Genomic DNA, 20,841 nt, shown 5'->3' with positions numbered 1-20,841 from the left:
AATATATTTACTATTCATTAAGTTAAAGCAGTTCCTTATCAAGGTCTTTCTTTAAAAATGTTCTTTATTTTAGGTTCAAAAGGTACACGTGTAGATTTGCTGTATGGGTTATATTGCATGTAGTGGGGATTTCATGTACAGATAATTTTGTCATCCAGGTAATCAGATAATAACTGATAGGCAATTTTTCAATCCTCACCCTCCTCCCACCTCCACTCTCAAGTAGGCCCAATGTCTATTGTTTCTTTGTGTCCATGTGTAATCAATGTTTAGCTCCTACTTATAAGTAAGAACATGTGGTATTTGGTTTTCTGCTCCTGAATTAATTAACTTACAATAATGGCCTCCAGCTCCATTCACATTACTGCAAAGGCCATTTTCTCACTCTTTTTAATAGCTGCATAGCATTTCAGGGTATATATATATATATATATATATATATATATATATATATATATATATTCTTTATCCAGCCCACCACTGATGGGTATATAGGTTGTCTTTGCTATTGTGAATAGTGTTGTGATAAACATATGTGTGCATGTTTCTTTATGGTAGAACAATTTATGCTGCTTTGCATATATACCCAATAAAGACATTGCTGGGGCAAATAAATGGTAGTTTTAAGTTCTTTAAGAAATCTCCAGACTGCTTTCCACAGTGGCTGAATTAATTTACATCCTCACCAGCAGTGTGTAAGCATTCCTTTTTCTCTGCAACCCAGCCAACAGCTGCTGTTTTTTAACTCTTTAATAATGGCCATTCTGATTAGGGTGAGGTGTTGATTTGCATTTCTCTAATAATTGGTGATAATGAGCAATTTTCTCATATGCTTGTTGGCTAGCCAAATGCAGAAGATTGAAACTGGACACCTACTTTTCACCATATACAAAAATCATCTCAAGATGGATTAAAGACTGAAGTGAAACCTAAAACTATAAATACCCTAAGAGAAAACCTAGGAAATACCATTCTGAACATCAGTCCAGGCAAAGACTTCATGATAAAGGCTCCAAAATCAATGGCCACCAAAACAAAAATTGACCAATGGGAACTAATTAAACTAACAAGCTTCCGCACAGCAAAAGAAACTATCAACACAGTAACCTAAAGAACGGGAGAAATTATTTCCAAACTATGTACCCAACAAATGTCTAATGTTCAGAGTTGATAAGGAACTGAAATCAGCAAGTAGATAACAGCTCTATTAAAAATGGGCAAAGGACATGAACAGATACTTCCCAAACACTTACACTTTAGAAGCCATTTTTCATCCTTTCTCACTCATCAATTCCAACCTATCCCAACATTCTAGCTGCTCTTTTAGGCTCCGTTCTCTATCCTTCTAAACACTCACTCCATATTACTGTCTTTCTTTGCTAACGTGTTGTCTCCACCTGTAATGTACTCTCTCCTGGTCTCAATCCTTTCTTCAATGTTAAGTGACATAACTCTTCTTCTCTAAAGTCTGCCTATATTTATCCATCTTTCTCCATGTTCCCCTGGAATACTGGGATTCATATTCCTATTAGATTTATTAATCGGTGTTGCATTAGACTCTGCTCTTTGAGGGCAGAGACTAAGCCTAATTTAGCCTGACTTTCTCCACAGGCTAACTCTTGCACAAAGTAGTTGCCCAGTAAATTCCATAGGACTGAACTTCATGTCTGACCTTGCATTTATAGCCCCTTTCTTAGAGTTTAGTTACTCATTTGGTGCTAATTTTTGTTTGCGAATGTCCTCCTTCTCTAGATTATAAACTAATTTTTTATGGTAATTCTGCTATGTAGCACCTGGTTTTCTTGACTGAGTCTCCAGTCTTAAATGTCCATTCTAGTTCTAACTGATGTCTGTGATTTCTGAATTTGTATACTACTAGACTTACAAAGTTGATTAAAACTTAATTTGTGCTATATGGCTAGTCTTTTTCATTACCAAGATTAACTTTTCTTGTTAAAAAATATGCAAAAAGTAATTTGGTTTTCAAGGTAGTGTAAAGATTAAGCGATGTGATTTATTTGAATGTACTTTACGAATTGTCAATCACCATACAACATGGTGTTATTAATGATAGTAAATTGTAAGCCTCATGAGAGTAAAATACACCTTTTACCGTGTGGCAGATTGTGTCTACTGATCGTCTGCCAGCTTTTTGTACCCTGCATGCTCCTTTGTACTTCCTTGCCAGCAGAATACTGGTCCTGCAGTAGAGACTAAATATGTCTAACATTCTTTTTTCTGCATTACTTGCAGGACTTGGGCAGTGGACTCAATTTTGGCCAATGAGTCCTGAATAGAAACCAGCTTTGTGATTTCTGGAATGTATTTTGCTCCTTTATTTTTTTAAAGCAGGAAAATAAGATTTTCTGTTTTCTATCTTGCTGTGGTTGCCAGAGACCATGATGGTAATCTTGCAACCCCCAAGAGAAAAGCCAAAAATGAGTGCTGGTTATCTAAGCATGACAGAATGGAAAGGAGTAAGAAACATGGGCTCTTGTTCTATTGTTGACCTACTACCTACACCCTGAAACTGCTTTGAGTCTAGAACTTTTGTCATAGAAGAAAATAACTCTTCTTATCAATTAAACCACTTTCAAGCTGCATATTCTCTTCCTTGTTTCCCAAAGGATTCTACTTCTATTACATCCTTCACAGTGTCAAGGCCAAGTTTAGATTCTTAAGTACTCCCTGTTTGATTATAATTCTATTTATTTTCTTCTCATATTTTTGTAAAATGGATACTAATATTCATCAACTCCTTGCAAAAGGCAAAGAAATGACACCCAAAGAAAACATAGACACATTAATTGTTAAGACTATATGACCATGTCATTAGCAGGATGCCACAGACCCAGTGCCTGAAATAAACGAGATTTAAACTGAACACAGAAATACTATAGGCAAGGAAAAAAGAGTCAATAGAAATGGAAACTATGATGGAGAGCAGTGCTTCCAGCTGTGCCTCTGCAGACTGACGACAATGCACAGCTTCATAAGCTCTTGGGTAAATAGCTCTCACACTCTCATCATTGTGCTAATGTCTCCCTCACTTCTCTTTCTTATTTCTGAGGTTAATGTATCAAATTACATGATTTAATGGTCTACATTATAATTTAATTTCAAAAGGATTGACCATATTCATACTCAGAAATGCTCAAAATCATACGTATACTTTCTTTCTTTTTTTTTTTTTTTTTTTTGAGACGGAGTTTCACTCTTGTTACCCAGGCTGGAGTGCAATGGCGCGATCTCGGCTCACCGCAACCTCCGCCTCCTGGGTTCAGGCAATTCTCCTGCCTCAGCCTCCTGAGTAGCTGGGATTACAGGCACGCGCCACCATGCCCAGCTAATTATTTGTATTTTTTTTAGTAGAGACGGGGTTTCATCATGTTGACCAGGATGGTCTCGATCTCTCAACCTCGTGATCCGCCCGCCTCGGCCTCCCAAAGTGCTGGGATTACAGGCTTGAGCCACCGCGCCCGGCCCTCATACGTATACTTTCTAAGAAACTTTTTCTTAAAAAAATTCCAAGCCTATTATTAAGAACCTATGTCACCCAAATAATCCATCTAAAATTGTTAATAAGACTACAACAGTAATATAATGGTACAAATATGTTTTACCGGTTGGATAATCTTTATGTTAAAGCTGTGCTTTCTAATGATATCCCATCCAGCAACTGACTCTTAGTGTGAAGAGAAAATAGAGCTTGAATGACTGACAAGTGCACTTGCCAAGAGATTGTACTGGGCTGGTTGTCAGTGGCTTAAAAACAATTATGACCCATGAAATTTCTTAGTAGTGTGATGATTGTCCACAGTACCAGACAAAAATGAAGGCTCTGTTTTCAACTGCAGCTGGAGTATCATTTCAGATATTAGGACAGAGTTCCTTACTTTAAAAGTTCTAGTGAAAGATGGAATTTCAGATGTCAAAGGGCCCAGCTTTTCTTCTCTCTGAGTTGATACAGCAACCAAATTTAATATTCTTATTATCTAGTGTGGAGGCACAATTATCAAAGCGAGGCACACTGTTAAATTAGGCAAACAAAGCTGTGAAACTAGGAAACACAGAAAGATGAAAATGAGAGAATTCAAATCAATGATGGAAACAGAGTTTGGAAAAACTCCCTGAGTCTAAAGGTATCTGCAACAAAGGAATCTGTTGCCTCAGGCTGAGTGGTGAGAGAGCTCTGAGGAGTCCCCACCTATTACAAACTTGGATTTGGCTAATTACAAGAGTCTTGTGAAGGGAATTTAGAATTATTGGCAGTGCATCCTAGCAGCGTTACCCTCTCAGGCACCTCTGGTCATCTCAGCTCATCTTTAACAGTGAGTGAACAGCTGCCAGCTGCCTCAATACTGTGTGCTGCGTTGAAGGAGCTGCAATACCATAAATGGCCAGGAGAGGTCAGCATCGGAAGTACATGAAGGCACTCCTGGATTTTCAGAAAAGCTGTGATAGCTACAAGGAATTCAAAAGGAAGATATCTGCGAACCATATATCTAATAAGGGGCTAATTTCCAAACTATGTGAAGAAATGTAAGATATTCCTGTAACTAAATGCCTAATGTATATTATGTATTTATATATTATAATCTAAGTGATAGACAAGGACTATAATCACAAAAAAATAAAAAGTAGGCAAGGTCTGGAGCAGAAATTTCTCCTGTTGACATACAAAAAGCCAACAGGTATATGAATGCACAACATTATTAATCATTAGAGGAATTAATATAAAATTATAATGAGATATTATTCATGCCTGTTACAATGTCTTTTATATATATATATATATATAAAATACTATTCATGCCTGTTACAATGTCTCATATATATATAAAATATTATTCATGCCTGTTACAATGTCTTATATATATATATAAAATATTATTCATGCCTGTTACAATGTCTTATATATATATATATATAATATTATTCATGCCTGTTACAATGTCGTGTATATATATATGTACATATATATAAAGATAAGTGTTAGGATGTAAAGAAATTGTAACCCTTGTACATTGTTGGTGAGAATGTGAAATGGTGCAGCAGCTATAAAAAACAGAGTAGAGTTTTCTCAAAAAGTTTAAAATAGAGCTATCATACAAATAAATCAGGAATCCTACTTCTGGATATATATCCAAAAAAACTGGAATCAGGTTCTCCACGATACATCTTCCCTCCCAGGTTCCTTGCAGTGCTCTTCAAAATAGCCAAGAGACAAAAGCAACACGAGTGCCCATAGACAGATGAATGGATTTTAAGAATGTGACATATACATAAAATAAGATATTATTCACTATTAAAAAAGGAGAAAATCCTGCCCTTTGCACATGATAAACCCGGAGCACACTATGTTAAGGGAAGTAGGCCGCTCACAGACAAATATTGCACGATTCCACTTATGTATGATGTTTATAATAGTTAAACTCATAGAAGCAGGGCATATAATAGTGGTTTCCCAGACCTGAGGAGTGGAGGAAATGGAGAGTTGTTCAATTAGTATAAAGTTTCTGTTATGTTAGACGAGCGGGTTCTAGAGATATGCCATATGACATAGCCCCTCTCGTTAACAACGCGGTATTATGCACTTCAAAATGTTAGAAGCGTAAGCCTCAGATTCAAAAGGAAAATATTTGCAAGCCACATATTAAGTGCTATTATTATAAGAACAAACAATTCCAGAACAAAAACAAAGGAAAATAAAACTTTAGGAGGTGCTGGTGACCTTAATGTCATTCTCCTCAGGAAGAGGCCAGCCTACGATGCTTTTCTATGCTTTGAGGCCAGAAAATCAAGGAAACAGCTTAGTACAGCAGAAATTGCCTGGAATCTTACTCAGCAGATCTGGACTTTCATTAGAGTCTACCCACTTTTAAGCAATCATGTAACCTCTTTTAACTTGAGTTTTCTCACGTATTAAAATAGGGTTTGTAATAGGTACCTAATAAAGTTACTACTAAATTATAAGGTTGCTGTGGGAATGATTTAAATATTTGGAAACTAATGGGTACATCTAAATTGATAAAAATACTTTTTGGAAATTATGAGAACTTTTCCTTTTCTAACAAAATGGAAATAAGAAAAATCATTAGAAGAGGGAGAAAAGTGAACAGATTCTGAAAGTGAAAACCCTGAGAAAAGGGGAAAATTTATATTTGTAGCCGAGTGGGCATGATTGCTTATCACTAAGAGATCTTGGAATAGTGCAGTTTGGGGCATAATCATTCAGCTTCCCCAGACACACTGTGTGGTTGATCATTTTGAAACTTCAGAGCATTCAGTCTCCAGAGAAGAAAGATAGTGCATCCTCAGTGTTGAAAATGTCAGTATCAATCAATGCCACAAATGCTCTTTAAGATTTATAAATGTGTAAGTCTGTTAGGGGATTGGATGTTTATTTTCTCCCACTGTAGTTGCCTACTGTGGTGACATGAGACAACTGGCCAGGAACTTGACCTTTATGTTTGACCCTTCCATTAGTTAGCTGATCGTCCGGACTCTCAGCTTCTTTCTTTGCCACTAATTAGTTACAGATGTTTCCATAAATTTCTAAACCTTTGTAGTTTGTTTTTCTTCAAAATGTGGCTAATAAATATAACGCAGAGCTGTTGTGAAGGTTGACTGCAGTAGTATTTCAAATCCTTTAGGACAGTGCCTGGAACACAGAAAAATAGATCTCAAATGTGTATACACATCTTCCAAAAGACATCATTTTGGGGTAGGAAAGATATGTGAATATAGCTTAGTACTAGATTTCTTAATAAAGCATCCAAAATCAAATAATTTTCAGCCTCCTCAATGACTCCCCAAAGACTAACCTGGTATCACTGTGAAGTAAAGTGTAGTTGGACTGTCTTTTTAATGTAGCAGTTAGTATTTATAGCACTGGGCTCCAAACAGGTAGTGAGAGGTTGGTGCATCTACAGACAAAGAATGTTCAAATTAGAAATGGCGCATTTTATCATATGTTTAGTGCGTTCATTTCCATGGTGAAACCTATGGTGTTGTTTGGTGTAATGGGATATAATCATTATTAGAAAAAAAAAAAAGATAGAGGATGAATATGACATGATAGATGAATCCACTGGTTTGGGGAACTCTAGATTTTATTAATGCTACACTTTTGTCTCAATTATGAATTGGATATAATACATTGACTATTTCTGATGAGAAAATTTCTCAGATTTAAACACAAAATAAATGAGATATAAACAAGTAGCAAAATCTTCCATTAGCCAAAGACATTAGAAAGAATTCCGCTTTTATAAGACTTAACAAATGAAGTGTTATTTCATCAAGGAATTAAAAAAACAATTGAGACTTAAGGGTAATAGCCAGTTTCAAGAAAATCAATTCTAATTAAACAAGAACAGGCTGTTCCTTTTTAACAGTACCCCTGAGGAGGGAAAACTTGACATTCCCTCTTGTCACAAGACTTACTGACAGCATGTCAAGCTTTAATACAGAAGATGACTACTGCACAGGTGTTCTGGGCATCCACAAAGAGCCAGTGATGAAGGCATTAATTTGTATTGAATTTGATGAGTATGTTTCCCTAGAGATTAGAAGTTGCATATTCAGACACTTAGGATGTAAGTTGTGGTTATATTAGGGGTAAGATACTGATTGCGCAGATGCTCTTTGAAATTGTTAACATAAATTTATTGTACCAGCTTAAGATTTTGTTCTACAAAGAATAGACAATACAAACAAACCAAAGTTGTTGTTGTTGTTGTTGTTGTTGTTGTTGTTGTTGTTTTTAGCCTCAGGTCAATCCTCGCACTTGTGTCACCTCTTCATTAAGAAATTGGGGCTCTACACCTTATTTTACTTTACTCAAATTCTTACTTTCCCATTAAGAATATAAATGTATGTCTCCTTAGTTCTGTCTCTGGAGGCTTGGTTGCCCCTTCAATTCTTCTACCTTTTAAGATCTCATCTTCTCACACTTCCCTTGGGGCATTGTCTTTTTAAACCTCTCTTCTATTTTCTGTATCTCAAACCTTTCTCTCTTTACTGGCTAGCTTCATTCACCCTCATCCACGCCCTTGCTGAGAGATCCATTCTCTGTCATCCAGTAGTTCTCCCCTTCTTACACCAACTTCTGTAAATGTTCATTCTGCCACCCGATCTTCACTGTCCCTCGTTTATTCCATGAACCATGGCACTCTAGTTTCTTGCTCTTCCTGCTCAAAGGAAACTGCTTTTATTAAAGATTAAAGGCATTAATGATTTCCTAATTATAATTTTATTGGACATGTTTCAGGAATTGGCTTTTCAGATTGATTTTGTTCATTTGCTACTTTTGTTCTCTTTTGACTTCTCGAAAGGACATTTCACTTTTTTGACAGTCATAACGCAACAGTCTGTTGCTTCTGTTGATACTTCTCTGCCTATTCCTTTTACACTTTTGTGTGGGTTCTTCCTTTTTGACTAAAAAAAAAAAAAAAAAAAGTCTTTTTCCCCAGAGTTTCTCATTCAAGCCACAGCCCTTAGTCTGCACATACATTTTCCAAGTGACTACCAAAGTGATCCATTTCAAATTTGGGTGTGATGATACCATGTGATTGCCTTAAGTTCTTCAAAGACTCCTCAAGGATAAATTTTTTTATGTGGTAAACGTTCTTTTCTACTATCTGTTCTCTACCTAGCTCTGTAGCCACATCACTCTTCATCTTGCTTATCGTTTGATTAAATTTTTAATTTTTATTTTAATAGGTTTTGGGGGAACATGTAGTGTTTAGTTACCTGAGTAAGTTATTTAGTGGTGATTTCTGAGATTTTGGTGCGCCCGTCACCCAAGCAGTGTACAGTGTACCCAGTGTGTCATCTTTTATCCCTCACCATCCTTCCACCCTTTCCCCAAGTCCCCAGAGTCCAATGTATTATATCATTTTTATGCCTTTGTTTCCTCACAGCTTAAGAAAACATGATGTTTGGTTTTCCACTCCTGAATTACTTTACTTGGAATAATAGCTTCCATTCCATTCAGCTAGCTGCAAATGACATTATTTTACTCCTTTATATGGCTGAGTAGTATTCCATATCTATATATCTATATATATCTTTATCTACTAATTGATGGGCATTTGAGTAGACCATATTTCTTAACTCTCTGCTTTATAATGTGCAATCTGGCAATTTAGAGCTTTTCAGAATTTCCCACTGTGCTTTCTCAGTGAGTGACTCTTACCTGTATTGCCCCTTCTGCCTGTCATGTCCTTCCCTGATCTACTCTACACCATCTTTACCCTTTTGCCAGGTTAACACCCACACACATTATTGATCTAAGCTCAAATAGATACTTAGAAAGCTCTTCCATTATGCAATAGTGTGAGGTAGGGGTCACCCCTAGCACATGTGCACGTCTCCATTAGTGCACCTACTTCATAATATTGTAATTATCTATTTGTGGGTCCACATTCCTCACAGAGGAATGGGTTCTTTGTGATCAGGAGCTATTTATTTATCTTTGTATACCTGGATCCCTGAACAGTATTGGGAATATCAATGTAGTTAATCCTTTATTATGATCTCCCAAAAACACTCCTCAGGAAAATATCATCTTTTTTTTGGTCTCATTCTGCCAGAACTTTTTGAACTTGATAATGACCAAGTTCTTTCAGACATAAAGTCATTCATTGCATAACAACAGGAATATCTGAGAAATGCATCGTTAGGTGATTTCACCATTGTGTGGTCATCATAGAGTGCACTTACACAAACTTAGATAGTACAGCCTACCACACACCTAGGCTGGTATAATCGATTGTTTCTAGTCTGCAAACCTGTACAGCACAATATTGTACTAAATGCTGTTGGCAGTTGTAACACAATGGTGTTTGTGTATCTAAACTATCTAAACATGCAAAAGGCATAGTAAAACTGTGGTCTTATAATCTTATGAGAACATCATTGTATATGTGTTCTCTCATTCAAAATGTGGTTATGTGGTGCATGACTGTATTTATTTTGTGCTGCTTGTAAGGATTATAGGCTTTAAGGTTCTAGATAAGAATGGAAAGATTAAGTAAAAAATAAAATAAGTAAAAAGATTCTATTTTCTATAAATTTGTATTATGAGATTTGGAGGTATTTGTTTTATTCTGTGCATTAGTCCATTTTCATACTGCTATGAAGAAATACCTGAACTGGGAAGTTTATAAAGAAAAAGAAGTTTAATGGACTCACAGCTCGACATGGCTGGGAAGACTCAAAATCATGGCAGAAGGTTAAGTAGGAGCAAAGGCATATCTTACATGGTGGCAGGCAAAAGCATGTGCACAGGGGAGCTGCCCTTTATAAAACGGTCAGCTCTCATGAGACTTACTCACTATCAAAAGAATAGCATGAGAAAAACCTGCCCTCATGATTCAGTTACCTCTCACTGTGTCCCTCCCACAACACAGGTGGATTATGGGAGCTACAACTCAAGATGAGATTTGAGTGGGGACATAGCCAAACCATATCATTCTGGAATGTCAAAACTTAACAGTTATTACATAATGATATTTTTATTTATTAAATACTCTATGTAGTATTTCTAATATTAGTGTTCATGTGATTTGCGATCTAGAAGAAAAATCAAGTTCCACTCTCTGAATGGAGCAATTTTCTTTAGTCAAGTGCCTGAGAAATATTCAAAGAATAAACAATCTGAATTTTCCATTTTTTGGCCCAATCTTCATGCCTTAGGATTTCCCCTAACGTCAGGGACAAGTTAAGAATGTGTGTACTTGGACAACGTAGGTAGCTCTAAATTGCACCACTTGTTAGACCTCCCTCATTCACATCCACATTCTTGAGTTACTTGATGACTCGTTTTATCAAACTTATTCTAAATATGAACCTCAGAGAGGAAATAAACCACTTCATCTACACTTTCAGATAACCTGAGCCTGCCCTACTTTCTTAGTATGCCCTACGCATTTACCTATGGGTATATCTTCTTTAATTAAAGGTATCATAACAGTTAAGCATAATGTCCCAGAGACACTACTTTTTGCATAACTTTCAATTATTAAAGAACACTCCGCAAAACCTGTGGGACTCAATTTTGCTAATGCATTGCAACAAAGGGCCTTTCTCTTGTGATTGATTTGTCCCTTCCCTGCTGCTAAACCTTCTCTGATTATTGCTTTTATTTATGTGCCCAGAGGTGCATTGCCACCAAATGAAAGCATGCCAAATGAAATAAATAAGTTTGTCCCTAAAATCACCTGCAGCCTTCATTAAAAAAAATCAGGAGACTTATCCTAATAAAATATTGGCGAAGAAACAAGTTGGGTAGGTCATGGTATCACCTAACAGCATCTCCTCACAGGACAGAAATCTCTTCTACAACTTTCTTAATTGCTAGGTATCCAGCTCCCACCTGGATATACAAGTGAGAGAGAACACTAGCTCATTCTATGTGTATTTTATATACATATGTTAAGTAATTGATTAATGTATATTTTATCTTATATTCTATTCATTTGCTTTACATTCAAACTTCAAACATTTCCTAGGTCTGCATGGCTTGCCCTTCTTGTTTCCTTTCTTCCATTTAACACACATCAACACTTAACACTAATATCACTTTGGGGTCAGGCAGATATATGTCTGAATCTAAGCTTTTATCGGTTCTTAACGGAAGGATGTTAGCTAGGTTTCTTAATATCTCTAAGTTTTAAAATTTTCATCTGTAAAATGGGGATGATAAAGGTTACAATGTTGTTATAGGAATTCAGTTTGATAATATATATGTACATTAATTTAATAATTTTTCCTTGTTTAGGAATTGAATATCTGGAAGTACAAGACCCTGTCCTAATCTCAAGGAGCTCAGAGTTCAGGGAAAAAGACAGAAGACAAGTGTTGACTAGTATAATGTGAATGTGTTACTGGAGTTATACACATAGTTAAAGTCTTTAGATACGTGTCATATTTCACCAGGCGTCCACAAACTACGGCCCGGCCTGCGGGGCTGCATGCGGTCCCCTGAGGCCATTTATCTGGCCCCCCACCACACTTCAGGAAGGGGCACCTCTTTTATAGGTGGTCAGTGAGAGGAGCACAGTATGTGGCGGCCCTCCAACGGTTTGAGGGATAGTGAACTGGCCCCCTGTGTAAAAAGTTTGGGTATGCCTGCATTAGACTATCTAAAATAATTTAAGCATAAACTTAAAAATTTCAAAAATTTTATCTCTATGTATTTATAAGCATCAGAAACTACAAATAATCAAAAGGAGAAAAGAAAATCACACTCTTAGCACTGTTGACATCTTGTAGTATTGATTTTCAGATATTTTTCTGTGCTGTATTTACATAGATATATCTATGTCTACATATTATGCATTTGTAAATAAAAGGGCTCACATTAAATATTGCTTTTTGTGACCTTACTTTTTTCTCAACAATAGACTATGAATTGCTTTCCATTTTAAACTCTTTTTGCACCCTATTTTGTGTTTGTTTCTTTTTTCAAGGCACCCCAGAATAATTCTGTATATGCTCTCTCTTTCAATACCCACTCTCTGGATTTGGCTGTAAATCCTGATGGTAGCACTGTATCATTTGGCTCCCAGAACTATAAATGTGACTTTTAACATCTGCTATGCTGCTGGACCCTTGTAGGAAAAAAAATTAAATATAGAACAAGGTTATATTTCATTCTTTCAAACCATTGCCCTTTTTAATACTGTGGCACTTAAAACAGAACACAGTAAAAAGAATGTTACCTCTTTAATCTACAATTTTAAAAAGTCATTAACTGACTCAATTAGCTGATATTCTACAGTAATTCAGGCAGAAACAGGGCAGAAGTTTTATTTTTCATCGTATATTAAAAAATTTTTAAAAGAAAAAATTAATATAAAACATACACACTTAGAAAAGGATAGTTTAGATTCTTGAAAAAAGAAATTCATGTCTTTTAGGCAGACTACTTCCAAACATTATACATATACATATATCTTAAATGCATTTTTTTATATTCTGAGTGTTAATTTACTCTTCTCAGTAGTACTGAGGGCAACTGAAAAACTTCTATCTTATCACTCAAAAATATGAACAACATTTATTATATAAGTATCCTGGGTCAAGTCACAGTCTTTGAGTCTTAGTTTTATCAACTACGAAGAGACAATACATTAATTCTTCCCAGTTTGGACCACATATTAAAAAAACTCCAGTAGATGATGTGTCGCTAAAAAATACAAACAATACTTATTATGTGAGTATCCTGGGGCAAATCACTTAGTCTTTGAGTCTCAGTTTTATCAACTACAAAGAGAGAATACAATAATTCTTCAATAACAGGGTTATTGAAAGATGTATAAAAACTGAAGTATTGTATAAATGAACATTTTTGTCTCTCTTATTACTTAGTCCCAACTAGTGTATGAACTTAAGTATAATTATACCTTTCTTTAAAGCATTTATAAATCAGCTTTTCCCCAATTCAAAATGATCTTTGTCTCAGAATTAGTGATGCTATAATTCATTGGGAGAAAACAGTTCCATTATTTCTCTAGCATGTCTTATTGTTAATAAATCAATTTCTTCTTCAACTTCATATGTCATTATTGTTTTCATAAATACTTCACAGGTAAGTTAAGAAAGAAGGTGATTTAGAGGAACGATTGAGGATAAAGTAGACTTACGGCTCAGAATTGTCAATTTCACATTTCATGTGTCCACCTTCAACTAATTCACTGAGATTCTCATTGAGAGTGGGTTGGAGAGAAGGGTGTCTGGTTCTGTGCAAAGGTCTTGTGGTGGAGTTGAATGTTTCTGGTGCTGCTTTCCCAGATGCTCCAGGGTGTGTTTCTTTTGCAGGTTCAGCACAAAGCAGAGGGAATCACTGGTGACAAATGATTCACATTCTTTTTTCTATTCTTGCTGTTTGGTTTATGTTCTGCTAAACATTAATAGATAGGAAACATACGAGCAAGATCTGAGATGCTAGGATTGTTCCTCTGTCTCTGGTGGTGGAAGATGGGAGAGAATCTTCCTTGTTTTCTCTATTTCTATTCTTCCTCTTTTGGGATTCTCTTTGGCTTGCTATTATCTTACTGATGAAGAATCCTGCCAGACTTTTCTGTGTTTGGATTAGGAATTTCTTTGAAAGCCAGAATCGGATCCTTTTATTTCTTTTTTTGTTTCTCTGTCCCTTATTTAGAAAAGGTATAACATATTTTGGTTGAAAATACTGACAGATCAAAGTTTTTAATGTCAAACAGAATATTCTATTGTATAGTACATAACTTTCTTTGAAGACTAGAAATGGCAAGCAAAGTAAATCACTGAAACCTCTTTGATTCCCACATAGAAGTCAGAGCCACATTAGGAACTTCCAACTGTCAGAGAAACATCTGGGATGCTGTGCAATGCTTTCTTTCTTGCCACTAACCCCAGAATGAATTTAGACTATTTCTTTTACATATGAAGGTAATAAATATGCTCCAATACGCAAGGTTAACCCTCCCACCACCCAAAATTCATGTGCTTTTCTGAAAGGCAAAAGCATATCATTATTTGCCATGAGAAGAATGCAAACAAAATATAAAAGAATAAGGGTGTTGACTCATGAGTAAGCTTAATCTTTTCCCAGTTTGGACCACATATTCAAAAACTTAATTAGATGACATTTGGCTATACTTTATAACCAAAAAGCAAATCATGGCTTTGTTTCTCTTTGGCTTAAGTTACTTTCTCAAAACAAGAAAGAGAATTTTAAAGAACCATATTTCATTTGTCAGTTCAAACAAAATGTCTTAATATGTGTACTCTTTTGCTATAGGTATCATAACGGTTCTTCTGGTCTTCAGAACTATGATACAATAAATTTCTGCTGTTTAAGCTACCCAGCTGTGGCTTAAACAGCAGAAATGTATTGTATCATAGTTCTGGAGACAAGAAGTCCAAGATCAAGATGCTGGCAGGATTGAAGTTTTCTGAAAGCCTCACTCCTTGCTTTGTGGATGGTTGTCTTCTCCCTGTGTCTTCACATAGTCCTCCCCCTGTATAGCTAATCTCCTCTTCTTTTAAGGATACCCGTCATATTGTGTTAGGACCCAACTTAAAGACTTTCTTTTTCTTTTTAACTGAATTACCTCTGTGAAGACCCTCTCCCAGATAATAGTCATATTTTGAAGCACTAGAGGTTAGAACTTCAGCATATGAATTTTGATGGGGCTGGAGAGGATAATTCAGCCCATAATACCATGTTTAATGATATGTACAAATAATAACAAAAGCTCCTCGAGTTTGCCAATACTAATTAATTATCTTATGATAGATTTCAAAAGGTAAATAGGCTTCATATTATACACAAAATCATTTCTGTATCAGGCAGATAAGAGTAAGATTACCAAAATTAGAAAAATTTAGAAGATTATTTTGTGCATTTTTCCATTTCATTTAAATGATACAAGTCAGTAGTGTTTCATCATTATCATCTAAGATTGCAAAGTAATTTCAAATTTCTTTAAAAAAATTAAGTTAAACCTTGCAGAATTTCCCCCTTTCATCTTGGCAACAATATTTTCCCCCAACAACATATATCCCCAGACTATATATATGTTTGTGTTTTGGGTAGCTGTACAGTCAGCTTCCTGCATCACGGCAAACCCTTTGGTTTATACATACTTATGCTATTCCATCTGTATATACAAGTTTCTTCATATTTTTGACTCTTATTTCTCTTCTTCCACAGAAACATATTTCTAAGGTTAAGTCTACATTTTCAGTCTTCTATATCATTCTCTCCTTCATTATATTTTTCATAGCTGTGCATTTTCATTATACTATGAGAATTTCTAAATTTTGCTTTCTAAATAGTACATTTCATTTTCTGTTCTTTATAGTCTCTACTACAAATTTTAATTCTGCCTTTACTTTTATAGTTCCCTTCTTTTCCTCATATGCATTAAAATTATCCTACTTTTAAGATCATAAAAATAAGTCCACTTGGTTATGAGAATTCCACTTTATAAGGCACACATAGGCAAAGCTGCCCAAGGCCATGGGAGTCCACCTCTTGTATCAGCATGCCTGGATGTGAGACATGGAGTCAAAGGAGATTATTTCAGAGCTTGAAGATTTAATGACTGCCTTGCTGGGTTTTGAACTTGCATGGGGCCTGTAAACCCTTTGTTTTGGCCAATTTCTCTTATTTGGAATGGAACCATTTACACAATGCCTGTACCCCCATTATATCTTCAAAGTAACTGACTTATTTTTTATTTTACAGACTCATAGGTGGAAGGGACATGACTTGTCTTACATGAGACTTCGGACTTGGACTTTTGAGTTAAGGTGCTGGAATGAGTTACAACTTTGTGGGACTTCTGGAAAGGCATGATTAATTTTGAAATGTGAAAATGACACGAGATTTGGGATGGTCAGGGTGGAATAATATGGCTTGGCTCTGTGTCCCCACCCAAATCTCTTATGAAATTATAATCCCCACATGTTGAGGGAGATACCTGGTGGGCGGGGATTGGATCGTGGGAGTGTTTCCCCCTATGCGATAGTGAGTGAATTTTTATGAGATCTAGTTGTTTGATAGGTGTTATGTGATTGTGATAGTGAGTGAATTTTCAAGAGATCTGGTTGTTTGGTAGGTGTCTGGTATTTCCCCTATACTCTCTCTTGCACCTGCTGCCATGTAAGACATGTCTTCCTTCCCCTTCACCTTCTGCTATAATTGTAAGTTTCCTGAGGTTTCCCCAGCCATGCAGAACTGTGAGTCAGTTAAATCTCTTTTTAAAATAAATTATCCAGTCCCAGATATTATCTTTATAGTAGTGTGAAAATAGACTAATACACATGGCCACCATAGGTGCAAGAGAGGCTGATAAATGTTGATTTTAGTTGGTGTATTGACAGTATGTACAAAGTCTGTAAAAATGAACGGGAGCATAGATATTAGGTAGGCAATAGTGGTTCTGACAAAATGGATTTTCGCTTCTAAGTACATCACTGCTATTTTACCTTTCTTCCTCAAACTATGCCCACCATTGCTAGATTTTGTGGACTTACATCATGGTCTACTTTAAAACGTTGGTGATGCAGTTCTCTACAGTAATTATTTGCATATAAGCGAAGTTGAAGTATGCATAAATATCTCTCTGGGTATCCATTTTTATGAGGAGTGACTTTGAATGAAGAGATTGCCAAATTATCTCCTAACAGTACTGCCCAATGTGTGATACTATTTTAGTATGAACAAATTATTATGTTAAAAATGATTCTCTATTAGATGACCTTAAAAACTCACCTTCTGATTCATGCTACACAAATAAAATCATTCTTTAAGCTAGAGAAATGATCTTTACTATATGCATTGCATGACTATTTTTTTAAAATTACATTTTTTTATAACTGATAAAACTCATATTGGTGAGGGGAATTTTAATTCCCCTGTAGTTCAGTCCCAAAAGTGATATCTCTGGCTTCATTAGCAGTAGAATTACTTGCTCTTTTTATGACTTAGTTTTTTGCTGAATTTCACTGGCATGCTCTCCTTATAGAGGAAAGTTACAGACAGCAAACTACCCAGATGGCTAAATTTCATTAAAAGAGTCATCTGGGAATAAGACAACTCGAAAAGAAGTTCAATATTTGTTTACTGCCACCGTCAACTCCTTCTGTCACAGATAAAAATGTTTAAAAAGTCAAATGAAAGCTCATGACATTCTCAATTTAAAAAATGAGTGTGTTGCTGATTTCTTATTTACAAAATAAAATTGATAAAATGTTGTTGTAACTTAAATTATCTAATTTTATAATTAGCTCATTTCTATTAATTAAGTAGAAAAGTTTTTGATGTGTCTGGATGGATATTTAGCGATAGAATACAATGTGGACAGTTAGACAGTTTTTCTTTTCTTTTTTTTAAACTAAGGCATTATAATGTATTTGTTGTTGCTTCTTTATTGTTAAATAAAGTGTTATTTAAAAATACAAAAAATAGTAACACACCAAAAACTGTAGCAGGAGATAAAGATTAAAAAAAGACATTTTAGTTGAATTTTGATTTACATTGTGCTTAATAGCAATCTAAATTCAAACTAATTTTTTTAGTCATTTCAGAATATTGATTGGCAAAGTATTAAGCTGAAGAGAAAGCTTAATATTTGGAAATAGGAATTTTTCCACTAAACAGTTTTGAAAAAAAGAAAACGAATAACATAGAAAATCATATTTTCCAGGGAACTTAAAATTAATCCAAAAAATTAGATAAAATTAACCACTTGGTTTCTCCCTTCCTTAATATCTTTTAAATTCATTTATGGTCCAATAGATATTTTAATTAAGGCTATCCAAGTAACTTGTCAACTAAGATGTTTTGCTGGGGGTAATCTTCATTGTCAAGAGAAAAAAATTGACTGAAATAGCTCTTGAGATAAGTAACGCACACTGTATAAAAATGTCCCTGCCCTTGGTACTAACCTTGTTGGATAATTTGAGTGGGTTTTTAAGTGCTTTCTGATTGCCATGTTTGTTTTTTTTTCTTCACTTACTGAGTTACATTAATTCTTGCTTTGGTTTTAGAGTTCCAGCTTCCCAGTGCAATGTTTGTGTATACATCCATTTCCTACTCAGTGAAAAAAAAATGGGAGCCTGGTAAAATGCTTGTGGAGAGGCAAAAAAAATGAAAACTAATATTTTGTTTTTTTATATTTGCCATATTGTCTAATCTAAAATTTCTACCAGCAATTTTTATTAAAAAGTGAAATGTCACTGTGAAATACATTGATGGGATTATATTTATTTAAGAAATATAAACTTTCTCACTTAATGGTTTGTCAATTTTCTGCCAGGTACTCCGAAGTTTTTCCTTACAAAATCAAACATTTTATAAATTTTGTGTTCGGTGTTTCTATAATCCCTTTCTATACTAACTTAGTACTCTCACATTCTTTTTTAAATTTTTTATTTATTTTTTATTTTTTAAATTTTTTATAAAGATGGGGTTTCACCATGATTGGCAGGCTGGTCTTGAACTCCTGACCTCAGGTGATCCACCCACCTTAGTCTCCCAAAGTGCTAGGATTACAGGTCTGAGCCACCGTGCCCGGCTTCTCACATTCTTTTCTTGTGCTTATCATGCCAGAATCTCATATCTTCTTCTGCCTTCTATCTACCAAGCAACCCCCACAGTAGTGGTTCTTGGTAATAGAGATTTCATAAATATTCACTGAATAAATGACTGTGGGGGTAGAATAAATGACTGTGGGGGCAGTTTTCTGACCTTCAGTTATAGCAAGATTGTGGGATCTTGAATTCAGAAGCTGGGACAAAGGATGCTTGATCGTAGTGGAAGTAGGAGTCCCCTTGGTGAGCTGATTTTACAGTGTGGTCCTGAAAGTAATTTCTGGAAGTACATTATAGAGAAGTTTTTAAATTCTGTGAATAATTTTAAAAACACCAATTCCTGTATAACATGCTTTGCTTTTTAAAATAGCCAGAGCATTTTCTGTTACAGTGAGCCAATGCAACATTTGATACCAAAAGGCATTACAATAAACAGACCTCAAGTTGGTGATAAGGGATTTATTATTTGATCTAGTTAGATTTGAAGACAGTGAGGAGCAGGTTACCATTAGACAGGAGACATTTTTAATTCATTACTCCAATCATTAAAATATTGAGAACAGATCAAATGATGGTTTCTGTAGCATATTAAAATGTGTATAAGTCATACAAGGACTATCAAGTGAGGTAGTTCCTGAAAATTCTATTGGAGAGTAAATGATAGAATCAGAGCTTTAAATTCAAAATAAATTGATAGGATTACGTTTATTTAAGAAAGGCACTGTACCAGAGATTTTCTATGACTATTCCTAAAATAATTTCTAATAGCCACAGGGTTTATTCCTAAAATAATTTCTAATAGCCACAGGGTTTATATAGATATTTTTCATGTATAGAATCTGATTTTTTTTTTTATTTCTGGAATTTTAACATAGACTAGGTTTACAGTCTCTGTGTGTTTCTTCTGAAAGTTAGAATTTATTTGAAAAAAGTAGAACATGGTGATTTGGAATGAAGTATTTTGGAATCTTCAAATACATGTGAGTGCCTCAAACTCCAAAATTTCCCAGAACTTTTTATATCAGTAGAATCCATCTGTCTTCGTTAGTCTCATGACCTGGTCTGTGTTTGTTCAAAGATCCTGCATTAAATTCATGAGTTTATTATCTTGCAGGCAGATGCAAATTCTCATCTCGGATCCCTATTAACTATCACTGTCCTTTCTATAACTAGAGTCAGAATACCCTGCAATCATAAATTTAAACCTCAGAGGAAAGGGTTACACATGAAAAGCTTTATAAAACTTTTAAAACTTATACCAGCCCAAAGCTGGAGAGCTTGTGGTGCAACAGACACTAAAGAACTCTACCAGGGAGAGGAAAACATGGCTGAATTTATTAATTTTGGGTTCTTAAAAAATCCTATACCCTGTGCTTGAGTAGATGAGAGAAGCTTGGTTTGTTAACTAAACTAGACTAAATAGAATCTGTACTGTACTGAATGAAGCTTAAGATTCTAGAAATTATTATGTATCAGGTAGAGGAAGTAATGTAATATTTAGGAAGAAAAGACAGACATGTTTTTCTTTTACCAAAATACCAAGACATAAATTGACAAGGAAGGCATTACCTTTCCTAAATAACTATGTAGTGGCTGTTTTTTCTAGACTTGAAAGGAGGAAAAAGTTAGGAGATGTTGCCAATAAAGTGAACCACTGATTTCAATAAAAAGCGTTGCTCAATTTCTACAGGCTAAGTGAGCATGCTGCCAAAATAGGATATGACCCAAGGAATCAGAATGGTTTGA

This window comes from Saimiri boliviensis, chromosome 4, assembly GCF_048565385.1.
Source record: "Saimiri boliviensis isolate mSaiBol1 chromosome 4, mSaiBol1.pri, whole genome shotgun sequence".
Classification (NCBI taxonomy): domain Eukaryota; kingdom Metazoa; phylum Chordata; class Mammalia; order Primates; family Cebidae; genus Saimiri; species Saimiri boliviensis.
Note: the sequence above shows the minus strand (reverse complement) of the source record.